This window comes from Bos indicus, chromosome 10, assembly GCF_029378745.1.
Source record: "Bos indicus isolate NIAB-ARS_2022 breed Sahiwal x Tharparkar chromosome 10, NIAB-ARS_B.indTharparkar_mat_pri_1.0, whole genome shotgun sequence".
Lineage (NCBI taxonomy): Eukaryota > Metazoa > Chordata > Mammalia > Artiodactyla > Bovidae > Bos > Bos indicus.
In genome coordinates this window covers 4,706,159-4,717,455 of record NC_091769.1, presented here as the reverse complement: position 1 = coordinate 4,717,455, position 11,297 = coordinate 4,706,159, and positions in this window count along the sequence as shown.

Genomic DNA, 11,297 nt, shown 5'->3' with positions numbered 1-11,297 from the left:
ACATGATCCGTTTTGCCTGAAAATTGTCTGTGGGGTCTGTATGTGTTTATATATGAATTGGATTTCAACAGTTAAAAACTGGGGGTTTCGCGGAAGGAGGAATGGACTTTGAAGTATCTGGCAAGACTGGACCTGCACTGCCCTTTCACTGACAGCAGTTAGCCGGCTGGGCTCTGCCCCTTGGGTGGGGCCACCTCCCGGATCTGTGGCAGTCCCCATTTTGCCTGTGCCTTTGTGTGTGTTTCCTGCAAAGCCCACTCATGCCTTTGAGTTTGCTGCGCCCACTTTAGGCAATTTTCTTAGGAATAGCTGTCATATCTTGGGTTTTGTTATCTTGTAACTGAATTAGAAAGTAAACTCCTTTGAAGATACTTCTGGTTAGGCCATTGATTGTGGAGTCTCATAGAATTATTTACATCTTTATACCTTTGCTTCCTCTCACTTTTGAGAAGGATATCAATGTTTACTGAGTTTCTAGTTGGTGCTAGTGGTAAAGAATTCGCCTGCCAATACAAGGGTTACTGGTTCGATCCCTGGGTTGGGAAGACTCACTGGAGGAGGAAATGACACCCCACTGCAGTATTCTTGCCTGAAAATACCATGGGCAGAGGAGCCTGGTGGGCTGCAGTCCATGGGGCCACAGAGTCAGATGAGACTGAACATTTAAAACATACTTGGCATTATTATAAGTTGTTAAGATGTATGTACTAACAAACTAAATTCCAGAACCTTCCTTATGAATTAGATACTGTATTGATTTCATTCTGCTGCTATACCACAAACTTATTTTCCTGCAGCTCTGTTGGTCAGAAGTCAGAAGCTTCATGGCATCATGTGCAAGGCCCATGTCAGAGGCTTATCTTTTGGTGTGGGTTCATTGATCATGTACTTGGACGAACTGGTTGATAAATGAAGGGCTTTTACCTGTGTTTCATGCGAAGGGATATCATTACATTTAGTAATGGGGCTTAGTCTTTTTTTTTTTTTGACTCCTACCACTTTGAAATCTCAAATGCTAAAGAAGTCTCCAGAAAGGCCAGCATACAACAGATTTGTTTACAATTTGAGAAAAGATTCCTAGACCCTGTGAAAGCCCTTAGAAGCCCCAGTTAAGAGCTTTGCCATGTATGAGGCTTTCCCAAGGCTCGTGGCAAATGGTGGCTATTTCACTTCATTTTCTGAGCAAGCTGGGTTACTAGTTAACCTGTTAAAATTAGGGGAGGCTTCTAGGAATCACCAGAGGTTGATGCTACCTTGTCTGAGGCACGTCCATGTAGTTCACAAGGTCAGTTCTCTCTGAAGACATGAAAGGCTCTGGAGTCTTTCACAACTTCAGTTATCTAGCTTTTAGGTGTTTTCTTTAAAGTGTACGTGGGGTAGTGAAATAAGTTAGACACAGAAGGACAAAAACAGTGCATGATTCCGCTTATACGAGCCGCCTAGAAAAGGCCAATTTATGTAGACAGAAAAGGTAGCCTAGAGGTAACCAGAGGCTAAGGGGTGGGGGCTGGCAGGGAACGCGAGTTACTGTTTGGTGGGTCAGAGTTTCTGGTGAGGGTAATGAAAACGACTTGGGTGTAGATACTGGTGGTGCGTACATAGCATTGTGAATGTATTTGGTATCACTGAACTGAACATTTATGTATAGTTAAAATAGTGAAAAAGTGTATGTGGAAGAAAAGTGTGTGTGTGTTGGAATAGGTAAGACTTCCTGTCACAGAGAATGCAAATGATATGAAAGGCATGTGGTGGAAAGTATCTTTTTCACCCCATCCTCAGGCTCTCAGTTTTCCTCTCTCGATGTAACCTAGCCCATATTGCCACGCTCCTGTGCCTCCTCATTTACTTTTCTTCATTATTTAGACACAGGGCAGCATTCTGAAGTCCGTATGGTGCATTTACAAGGAGACTTTTCCACATCCAGATACAAGCAGTTCCCTCTGTACTGACGGTTGCCCGTATGGTATTACACTATGTGAATGTACCATAGTTTACTCCACCGGTCCTCTGCTGATGGACTTTGAGGTGATTTGTAACCTTTTACCATCACAAACAATTCTGCAATGAGTAACCATGTATGTGATGTCATTTCACAAATGTCAGTGGACATGTCTTTATTACAAAACAACCACGACAACTCAGCCCCAAGAAATGAGGTAACAGTGGAAGGTCACGGCAAGCCACCCTAATGGAGAGGACCCTCAAGTGTAGAACCTGACGTCATCACTGTTCAATTCAGCCACTTCCACATATTCATTGGTCAGGTGTATTCACATTAAGCCTCCAACCGTCAGAAGCTTGACACTCAGGGAGATCGCTTATCACGAGCAGGGGAAAACCTGTGTTCTTGGGAGAAAACTGATGATCAATTGAGGCTTCTGCCCATGCAGACAGGAGAGCTGACACATTCCTGATGTTTGGCTTTTGTTTGCTTTTGTCACTCACCTTGATGAATGCTTGAAGATGTGATGGCTTTAGGTGCTTTTGAAAACATCCTTCAGTTTGCTTAATGAGGGCCGTTTTGTTGCTTCTTGAGTAATTCATGAAGAGATGTAAAGGATCTCGGAGCCTGAGATCTGAATGTGATTTTGAGCACTGATTTAAGCCTCAGCAGCCTGAGGGGACATCCTTATACAAGCTCAAGGAGATGGCCATCTGGTTGACATATTTATGTCTGTATATCATATGATACAATGGGATGTATATTTACCTAAAAATGCAACCAGAAAAATTCCTCACACATGAGGGGTGAAAATACAGAACTAGAAAGTAACTTACTGCAACTGAAAAGATTGATTAGCCTTCCAGAAAAAGTGTCATTACAACAATAGATCACTGCCATACACCTTTCCACAAATGAAAGTATGATTTTAACGAGTTTATGCAGGATTCATCTAACTGATAAATATAAAATAATGCTAGAATGAAATCATGAAGATGAAAAGATTGCCAAACAAATCTTTTGATAAATGAAGAAACAGGCAGGTGAAGTTAGGGTTAACCACTGCCCAGAGCAGCTTTGTGAACCTTCACACAGCCCCATGGGAGATGATACGGAGAAATTTCACAAGCTGACTGATAGATTAAAATTAACAATAATGGGAATATTTACACTGTGTCAATCTGTCATTACTACAAGTCAGAGTAGGTAGTTCTCTATCTTAAGAGAGTCTGTTAAATATTTGAGAGCATACCAATATATATAAACCTATTCAGTCAATTCAAAATAAAGACAAGGTTTGCCCAGACTATTTAAATATACATTTCAATCCTTTCATTGTTACTGGACTCTTGCATACATAGAAAAATGTCACTTCAGAGATATCCTTTAAATTGAGACAGAGGTATTGTTTCTCCCCTCCCCATGTCAAAGACGGGGACATATAAGCAGACTTAGATAAAATAGTTTACCCAAGGACACACAGCTAGGTAATGGAAAAAACAAAATAGACATTGGCTTTGCCCAGAACACGTTGAACCTTTGGCAGAAGAGCAAAACTATTAAGCAGGAACAGAAAGTTAATATGCAATGGTGATTCTGTGGCTTTCCTGTCAACTGGTTCTTGATTTCATAGCTTAAAAAAAAAAAAATACTCAGAAGGTACTCAGGCTGAAAGGGACAGTGAAAAGTGAAAAAGTTAAAGTGTTAGTCACTCAGTCATGTCTGACTCTTTGTGACCCCACGGACTGTAGCCCACCAGGCTCCTCTGTCCATGGAATTCTCCAAGCAAGAATACTGGAGTGGGTAGCCATTCCTTTCTCCAGGGGATCTTCATGACCCAGGGAAAGGGACAATCTTTCCCTCTAAAGCGGATCCGAATTAATTATCCTGTGATAACAAAGTTTGGGAGTGAGCTGTGCTTCAGAGTGCAGTTATCATCCCTGGGACTGTCCATCGTCATGCCCTGTGTCACCAGACCAGTATTCCAGGCTGTTTTCATTAGGACTCGCTCAGTTGCTAGTGACAACATGTGACCCAGCTGACTTGAGCAAAATGAGGTCATATAACTGTCAAATCCAGCAGGTTCTTAGGCAAAGGTGGGCCAAAGGGTTGAAACAACTTTTTAGTACTCTTACCTTGCTCTAGCATTTCCTGACTCTGAAGTCTAACCCTTGTATAAGATGATTCCCAGTAACACCAGGCTCACAATTTCAATTCAGTTTTGGCAAAATAAGGTCTTTCTTTACAATCTTTCTATCGAAGTTTAGCCATGTGGGCTCTGATTGCATCGTATACCCATCTCCAACCCATTCACTATGGGCAGCTGGTATGAACTCGGCCCTGGCTCGAGTCATCTGGTTGCCTCTGGAGTCAGGTGGAGCCAGTTCCATCAAATCAAATGGGTTAGTGTGGGGCATAAGGTCACCCAGGGAAGTCAGAAGGGGAGACTAGAGGCTAGGCAGACAAAATCAACAGACTTTTACTACTTGGGAGGTCAACAGATATTTGTTGAATGAATGAAGGAAGGAAGGAAGGATCATAGCAACTAAACCACCATCACCTTTTTATCCCTGGTAACACTAATTTAGGGCTTCCCAGGTGGTGCTGGTAGTAAAGAACCTGCCTGCCAATGCAGGAGATGTAAGAGACGTGGGTTCGATCCCCGGGTTGGGAAGATCCCCTGGGGGAGGAAATGGCTACCCACTCCAGTATTCTTGCTTGGAAAATCCCGTGGACAGAGGAGCCTGGCGGGCTGCATTCCATGGGGTCACAGAGAGTCGACACGGCTGAGCGACTGACACTGCTACACTACCACTAATTTAAACAATTCAGTGCTAGCTGTTTTCCTTTCACTTACTAAGGAAATTTATAAAACACCCCTTCACTCCAAAGACAGGAATTTACAGATAGACTCCTGACTGTGGCCCAAAGAAAGCTCCAGTATATGAATATTCTCCATCGGTTCTAACCCATGAATAGCATTTTCCCGCCAGAATTGCAGCCTTATGTGATAGGAGGCAAGTGGACTTTTTTCGCTGTCCCAGATTCTCGCTAAATCTTAAAGTTGAAAACGAACGATGTCGAAAATGTCATGCACTAGAGTGAACAGAAAACATCACTAGGAGGCAGGATCAGGCATTTCTCTCCAGGGCTTAGGAGGAGTTGTGTCTCCCAGCAGTAGCACCACCCCGTCACCCCTTCCTCAGCCTGCTGAGGAGTTGCGGTCTTGGCACTGCCTTTGAGAGTTCCTCAAATTCCTCTCTTTATGTTCATTCCTAAATCTCTCTTCTCTCTTTATGTGCTAAGTCATGTCCGACTCTTGTGACCCCATGGACTGTAGCCCGTCAGGCTCCTCTGTCCATGGGATTCTCCAGGGAACAATACTGGAGTGGGTTGAAGTTTCCTCCTCCAGGGGATCTTCCCAACCCAGGGATCGAACCTGTATCGCAGGCAGACTATTTACCAACTGAGCTACGCAGGAAGCCCATTCCTACATCTACATGAGAGCTTAAGTCTGTTAGGACAGCGTTCCAGCTGCTGCTGCACCCACATCTCATGTCTCTCTTCCCCATCCCTCCTCTAGCTCTCCCCTTTCCCCTCCCCAGATGTTTCATTCAGATCTTAGGCTCCCCTGCACTCTGGTCAAATATCACTTTCCTGCCTCACTGACTGCTCTGCTTTCCTGCCTGAAATGTGTCTGTCTCAGTTCCCTTCTGAAGGGAACAGCAGCTCCTCTCTCAGGCCCAGCTCAAAAACCATTTCTTTCAGAAGTACCATGGGCATGGGGCAGTGCTAAGTCTCTTCGGCCATGTCAGACTCTTTGTGACCCCACGGACTGTAGCCCACCAGGCTCCTCTGTCCCTGGGATTCTCCAGGCAAGAACCCTGGAGTGGGCTGCCACACCCCTGCTCCAGGGAATCTTCCCGACCCAGGGACTGAACCCGAGTCTCCTGCAGCCCCCTGGACTCCAGCACTGCAGGCAGATTCTTTACCACTGAGCCACCAGAGAAGCCCCAGAAGCACTGCTGTGAGAGAGAATCTCTCTGTCTTTGGGCTTCCACAGAATGTCATTTTCATTTTCTTGTAGCTGTGAAATAAAATTCACACTTTATAGCAAGACAAGAAACATTTAAATGGGAAAAATGCTCGCTACCCTTTGCTCTCCTCTCTCCCCGCTACTGTGCATTGCATATCTGAATTGTGCATCAGCCAAACCTCCCCTACCGGCAGAAATGTCTGCTCAAAGAGCCACATTCTCCTAGCATCAGCAAGACAGCTGAAAAGATAACATTTCTTCTTGATTTTGTAAGAGGCCTCAAAGAGGCTTAGCTCTGGATTGTATAAACTCAATAACACATCATTTAAGTATAGCCCTCTGTCTCAGAAAACCTTATCTGACTGTGTCTTGACTTCCAATGGATGGGACAGTTCTCCGAGCTTTCTGAGATGTTTCCAGGTTATAATCTTTGTATATGGCTCAAATAAAATTTGCCACTTCTTCCTTAGGTTGACTGGTAATTTTTTCCTCAACATAGCATTACTGCACTGTGCTCTAGGTGACAGGAATTCATTTGTGTCCTTTTCCTACCAGATAGCAGACGCTCAAGGTGCTGTGCAGTCACTTAGAGTTCCCTTCACCGGGCCGAGTAATTCTTGTTGCATTGAGCTGGAGCAAGACAATTTTTTCTTTTTTACAGACTATAATTTGTGTCTTGTTTTGTTATTGTGCAGAAGTGAGATAGAATATGGGCCATTGAGTATCTTTTTTTCTTTTTTCCTGATTGTGCCTGCATTTGAATTCTCTTGCTTCAGGGGATAAAGAAGTGACTTCAGACAACTTCTCCTGGGTTTTTTTTTTTTTTTTCCCAAAAGCCTAAATTGATGAAGAGATTATGCTTAGTATTCAGGAGTTGGGTATGATGGGCACTGTGGGTGGTAGGTGAATGGAAAAGGACATGGTTTCTTTTAGAAAGACTTGTTCCTTATCCCCTGGAAGTTTTTTAAAGAGTGGATTTATGGAGCACTTAGGAAGGCTGGAGTCTGAGAATGAGCACAAAGCAGGCTCTCTCCAGGGACTATACAGACTTAAGCAACGAGCTTATCAGTGACGACAAAGATAAACTGAAACCCAGAAGTATCTACTTTCTCAGCAGCACATATGCTTCCTGAATTCTTGTGTAATTCTGAGAGGGGGAAGGAACTGCTTCTAGTCAAAACCTAGGAGTGAGCTTCTCACCAGCCTGGCACAATGTTGGCCAAGAGTTGGAATTAGTTTGATTCACAGAAAAATAAAGTAATAGAGCTTCCAGTGTTGGATAAGAGCCTGGCTGCTGTGACCTGAATGCTGAGTCAAAAGGATTTTCTTTCAAGATGGGTTCAGATTCATAGACTTGCAGTGCACTGGACCCTGGGGCAAGAATCTGCTATAAACACCTGGGTTTCTAACTCAGAAAGGGCCCAAATCATGAGCAAAAAGAGCAGAAATTGTATAAGAATAGTGATAGATTTATCTAGAGAGATTGCTGTTGTTTAGTTGCTGTCATGTCCAACTCTTTGTAACCCCATGGACTACCAGGCTCCCTCTGTCCGTAGGATTTTCCAGGTAAGAATATTGGAGGGGGTTGCCATGCCCTCTTCCAGGGGATCTTCCCAAGCCAGGGATCGAACCACGTCTCATGCATTGGCATGCAGATTCTTTACCTCTGCACCACCTAAGAAGCCCTAAGAATACTGGAGTGGGTTGCCATTTCCTTCTCCAGGGGATCTTCCTGACCCAGGGATTGAACTCATCTCCTGCATTGGCAGGTGTACTCTTTTATTGCTGAGCTACCAGGGAAGCCCATTTAGAGATATACACATTCCATAAGGGCTTCCCGGGAGGCGCTAGTGGTAAAGAACCTTCCTGCCAATGCAAGAGATGCCGGTTCGATCCCTGGGTTGGGAAGATCCCCTGTAGAAGGGCATTGCAACCCATTCCAGTATTCTTGCCTGGAGAATCCCATGGACAGAGGAGCCTTGCAGGCTACAGTCCATAGGGTTACACAGAGTCAGACACGACTGAAGCAACTTAGGACACACACACATTCCATAAACAAAATGTGGTTCATCTCAAAAGACGATGACCCCAGGGCATGGGGTCATCCAAGAAAGTGAGAGCAGCCAAGAGAGAAACAAACTCCTGAGGAAGAGTGTGAGCCATCTCAGGAGGTGAGACTCTGAAATATTGGGTGGCTGGTTTTAATGGGCTGGGTGATTTCATAGGCTAATGAGTGGGATGATTATTCCAACTATTTCAGGGAAGGAACAGGGTTTTCCAGGAATTAGGTATGGCAGAAAGTGAAGAGGAACTAAAAAGCCTCTTGATGAAAGTGAAAGTGGAGAGTGAAAAAGTTGGCTTAAAGCTCAACATTCAGAAAATGAAGATCATGACATCCGGTCCCATCACTTCATGGGAAATAGATGGGGAAACAATGGAAACAGTGTCAGACTTTATTTTTTTAGGCTCCAAAATCACTGCAGATGGTGACTGCAGCCATGAAATTAAAAGACGCTTACTCCTTGGAAGGAAAGTTATGACCAACCTAGATAGCATATTCAAAAGCAGAGACATTACTTTGCCAACAAAGGTCTGTCTAGTCAAGGCTATGGTTTTTCCAGTGGTCATGTATGGATGTGAGAGTTGGACTGTGAAGAAGGCTGAGCGCCGAAGAATTGATGCTTTTGAACTGTGGTGTTGGAGAAGACTCTTGAGAGTCCCTTGGACTGCAAGGAGATCCAACCAGTCCATTCTGAAGGAGATCAGCCCTGGGATTTCTTTGGAAGGAATGATGCTAAAGCTGAAACTCCAGTACTTTGGCCACATTACGCGAAGAGTTGACTCATTGGAAAAGACTCTGATGCTGGGAGGGATTGGGGGCAGGAGGAGAAGGGGATGACAGAGGATGAGATGGCTGAATGGCATCACTGACTCAATGGACGTGAGTCTGAGTGAACTCTGGGAGTTGGTGATGGACAGGCAGGCCTGGCGTGCTGTGATTCATGTGGTTGCAAAGAGTCGGACACGACTGAGCGACTGAACTGAACTGAACTGAACTGAGGCTGCTGCCCACTTTTTGGCCTTTTATGGCTTCCCAGGTGGCGCTAGTGGTAAAGAACCTGCCTGCCAGTGCAGCAGACATAAGAGATGCAGGTTCAATCCTTGGGTCGGGAAGATCCCCTGAAGAAGGGCATGACACCCTACTCCCAATGGACAGAGGAACCTGTCAGGCTACAGTCCCTGGAGTTGCATAGAGTCGGACACAACTGAAGCAACTTAGCAGCAGCAACAGCAGTGGTAAAAGAATCTGCCAGTTAATGTAGGAGACGCAGGAGACCCGTGTTTGATCCCTGGGTCGGGAAGATCCCCTGGAGAAGGAAATGGCCACCCACTGCAGTAGTCTTGCCTGGAAGATTCCATGGACAGAGGAGCCTGGCAGGCTACAGTCCAAGGGGTCACAAAGAGTCGGACATGACTGAGCATACAATTGTTGGTAATGGTCAGCCTCAAAACTGTCACGGAGCTGCTGGACGTGTCCTTCATCATATGCTAATGTATTACAATGAGCATATAATGAGGCTAAAGGTCTGCTGGGAATCAAATCTTCTGCCATCTTGGGTCTGCTGCTGCTAAGTCGCTTCAGTCGTGTCCAACTCTGTGTGACCCCGTAGATGGCAGCCCAACAGCTCCCCTGTCACTGGGATTCTCCAGGCAAGAACACTGGAGTGGGTTGCCATTTCCTTCTCCAATACATGAAAGTGAAAAGTGAAAGCGAAGTCACTTAGTCGTGTCTGACTCTTCGCTACCCCATGGACTGCAGCCTACCAGGCTCTTCTATCCATGGGGTTTTCCAGGCAAGAGTACTGGAGTGGGGTGCCATCGCCTTCTCCACATCTTGGGTCTACTAGGTTGTATTAGGTTGGTATAAACATAATTGTGGTCTCAGACCATGAATTTTAAATCATTATAACTTAGGGTCAAACACATCTTTATTAATCAAAATAGGAACCATTACAATCAGCACATTTTTGCCAAAGAGAAATAAGTCAGCTTATTCCTGAAGCATAAAAATGTGTGCTTCAGGATTCGATGAACTTTTGGAAAGCATTTTCTGCCTCCTGCTGGTGGTTTTCCCTCCAAAAAGTTCTTGAGATGCTTGAAAAAGTGGTGGTCGGTTGGTGAGAGAGCAAGTGAGTATGACAGATGAGGCAAAACTTCATAGCCCAATTCGTTCAACTTTTGATGCGTTGGTCAGGCATTGTTGGGGAGAAGAATTGGGCCCTTTCTGTTGACCAGTGCCAGCTGCAGGCATTGCAGGTTTTGGTGCATCTCATCGATCTGCTGAGCATGCTTCTCAGATGTAATGGTTTCACTGGGATTCAGAAAACTGTAGTGGATCAGACCATCAGAAAACCACCAGACAGTGACCCAGACCATTTTTTGGTGCAGCTTTGGCTTTGGGAAGTGCTTTGGAGCTTCTTCTTGGTCCAATTACTGAGCTAATTGTCACCGGTTGTCCCATTAAATCCATTTTTCATCACACATCACAATCTGATGGAGAAATGGTTGTTGTTGTTAGACTAAGAGAAAAATGGCACTTTAAAACAATTTTTAAATTTTTCAATCAGCTCATGAGGCACCCACATATCAAGCTTTTTCACCTCTCCAATTTGCTTCAAATGCTGAACAACCCTCAGATGCTTGGCGTTGGGTTTTTGGCCATTTTTCATGTAGTTGTAAAGAGGATCATCTTCGATGATGCTCTCGGTTGTCATTGTCACCTTCCGTTGGCCAGCCACTGTGCTTCTCATCTTCAAGGCTCTCATCTCCTTTGCAAAACTTCTTAAACCACACTGCACTGTACGGCCGTTAGCCGTTCCTAGGCCAAATGCGTTATTGATGTTGTGAATTGTCATCGCTGCTTTACAACCCATTTTGAACTTGAACAAGAAAACACTCGAATTTGCTTTTTGTCTAACATTATTTAATACAAAATCAGCAGCAAGTAACATCATTAGCAAAAAAACTAAAGTGAGAAATGTGCATTAAAATGATGTATAATATAACCACATTTATTTAGGAATGTATTCCAATATCACATGCAAATTTCAACAGTGCAAAACCGTGATTACTGCTGCACCAACCTAATCACCAGTTTACACTGTATCCACAAGGATTCTGTTATTCTGAAAGGATCGTGCCCTGCCCGCTTCCACCTTGTTTCACAGGTGAGCCTCTGTGGACAATGGAGCTGAGAAATGCACTTAGTTTTACCTCCTTAAATACTTTTGCCGCCTGAAAATATGCCCTTCCTTGTGA